This window comes from Malus sylvestris, chromosome 4, assembly GCF_916048215.2.
Source record: "Malus sylvestris chromosome 4, drMalSylv7.2, whole genome shotgun sequence".
NCBI classification, from domain to species: Eukaryota; Viridiplantae; Streptophyta; class Magnoliopsida; order Rosales; family Rosaceae; genus Malus; species Malus sylvestris.
Genome location: NC_062263.1, coordinates 9,723,329 through 9,726,470, shown reverse-complemented (window position 1 = coordinate 9,726,470; position 3,142 = coordinate 9,723,329).

Below are 3,142 nucleotides of genomic sequence, written 5' to 3'. Positions count from 1 at the left end.
TTTGTAGCTGTCCTCTATTGATGAACATTTTTTTTGTTTTTTTTGTTTTTTATGGAAACTCGAAATTTGAAAATGTGGGAGAGACAACATAATACAAATTTTGCTTCCACACTGTTGAGCAAGAGATTGTGATGCAAGCCACACCTTGTAGTAGTCGAAGGTTTGGATGAACCATATAAATTGAATTTGCTTCGAACATTCTTGAATTTGCTTTGAAGGTTTGAGAATTGTAGTTGCCCTCCATTAATGAAGCTCTTGTTGGCACCATAAATTGGTTTTGCTTCACACTGTCTTGATCAAGAGTGTTTGAAGCTTTTGAGAATTGTGGTTGAACTCCTTTGATGAAGCTTTTGTTGGCACCATAAATTGGTTTTACTTATGAAGCTTTTAAGAATTGTGGTTGCCCTCCATTGATGAAGCTCTTGTTGGCACCATAAATTGGTTTTGCTTCACACTGTCTTGATCAAGAGTGTGTGAAACTTTTGAGAATTGTGGTTGAACTCCTTTGATGAAGCTCTTGTTGGCACCATAAATTGGTTTTGCTTCATACTGTCTTGATCAAGAGTGTGTGAAGCTTTTGAGAATTGTGGTTGGACTCCTTTGATGAAGCTTTTGTTGACACCATAAATTGGTTTTGCTTCACACTGTCTTGATCAAGAGTGTGTGAAGCTTTCTACGAGTTGTAGTGTTTGCATTGTTACAGAGGGGAAATGTCTGAAGCAGATGCAAGAGGGCTGAATAGCTTGATCATCGTATGCCATGCACTGAAGTTGTTGTTGGCTTGTAATAAGACTTTGTTGGTGACTATAACTCTTATTGGGTATAAGTGCTCCCCTAGTTGAGTTGTCAAGCTTGAGGGTTTTTGATTATTTGTGAATGCTAGGAGTTCACATGTACAAGTTGTACCATTCGTTTTCAGGTAGGTGGAATGAATGGTGAGTTTCTTTCATTACTTGGTTAGTGGTACGAAGGTGAGTTCCTTCATCACCTTTCATCACATTTCATCACCTGGTTGGTGGCATGAGAACGAGTTCCTTCTTCACCTGGTTGGTGGCATGAATGACAAGTTGCCAAATGATATTAGAGTACGGGTTGTACATTTCATCACCTGGTTGGTGGCATGAAGATAAGTTCTTTCTTCACCTGGTTGGTGGCATGAGTGGCAAGTTACCAAATGATATTAGAGTACGGGTTGTACATTTCATCACCTGGTTGGTGGCATGAAGAAGGGTACGAGTCGTACATTTCATCACTTGGTTGGTGGCATGAAGATGAGTTCCTTCTTCACATTTCATCACCTAGTTTGTGAGAATAAGGGCTAGGTGTCTAGGCATATTGTAGCAAGTGTCGAATGACTCACAGTCTGTTGAACCTTTTCAAAGCACAATTGGCTTATGTATGAATGTGTTGGAATGTATGATTGAACGAATATACTGTGAAGTTGTTCGTTTATTTGTATAGTCTTGTTGACTTATACTTAGACTTTGTTTCATGTTGGAAGCATTCATGTTGAATCTTTGAACCCGTGTGTTTCATTGCTAGGAATGTAAGAGGATTAGGACCGAGTTGTCTAAATCACCTCTTTATTGAATTCATGCCAAATAGTCTTCGTTACATAGGATGCCGAACGGCTGAAGCTTAACACTTGTACAATGTGAGTTTACTTGTAATAATACTTCAAGTGATCAGCATTCCATGGATGGCCAAGGGTCTTGCCATCGGAGCTTCTAAGCTTGTAGGAGCCAGGGCGACTGATGCCAACAACTTCAAACGGTCCATCCCAGTTTGGACTAAGTGTTCATTCACTCAGGACTCTGTCGCAGAGTAATCTTTTCTACAATACCCAGTCCCCCACTTTGAAAGAACAAGGTTTGACCCTTAAGTCATTGTAGTTGGAGATGCATTGCTTGTAGGCGACATTCCTCAAGTGAGCCTGGTTTCTGTGTTCCTCGACTAGATCTAAGTTGAGGGTAAGTTGTTTGTCATTTTCGTTTTGCACGTAGTTCTAGACTCGGAACTTTGCTTGCTTAAGCTCAACTGGGACAACTGCCTCTGTACAAAAGGCAAGTGTGAATGGGGTTTCTCTTGTTGATGTCCGATACGAAGTGCGGTATGACCAAAGAACTTGGGGTACAAATTTTGGCCAACAACTTTTAGCCTTATCCAAGCTGGTTTTCAAAGTTCGTTTAATTATTTTGTTGATGGCTTCAACTTGTCCATTATACTGGGGATGAGCTAGGGAGGCAAAACATAAGTTGATGTTGAACTTAGAGCAGAACATCCTAAACTTATTGTTGTCGAATTGTTGCCCGTTGTCAGTGACTATCGCATTGGGAATGCCGAATCTACAAAGGATGTTCTTCCATACGAAGTCTTCTATTTTTGCCTCAGTAATGGTTACCAGGGGTTCTACTTTAGCCCACTTTGTGAAGTAATCAACTGCAACGATTGCATAGCGGACCTTACCCTTCCTTGCAAGCATTGGGCCGATCAAATCAAGTCCCCATTAGGTGAAGGGCGAAGGGCTGATCATATGAGTGAGCGGCTTGGGAGAGGAGTGAGGAATAGTTGCGTAGCGTTGACATTTATCACATGAGTGAGATATTCTGATGGCATCTTAGTGGAGTGTTGGCCAGTAATATCCTTGGCGAAAAGCCTTGTGTGCTAGGGATTGAGATCCAACATGATCTATGCAGACACCTTCATGTATTTCCTGAAGGACATTTTCCACCTCTGCGGGCGTAAGGCATCTTAGGTATGGTAGGTTAAAACCCCGCTTGTAGAGTTGGTCATTAATGATCAAGTAATGGGTAGCCTTGTATCGAATCTGCTTAGCTTGGACTTTGTCTTTTGGAAGGGTGCCATGGTGCTTGGTGTTTCCAACAATTTGACCTGAATTTTTCTCCCAATCTTGTCTTCCACCGCTGAGGCGAGGCGAGCCAAAGCATCTGCATGACTATTTGCCGCTCGAGGAATTAAGGTGATCTGGTAGTGGAAGTACTTGAGCAACAATTGTGTTTGTGCCAGATATGCTACCATGGAGCTATCCTTAGCATCAAAGTTATTGGTGACCTGGTTAACCACTAATTGGGAGTCACTGAAGATATCAATTCGTTTAACCCAAAGGTGTTTGGCCAAACGT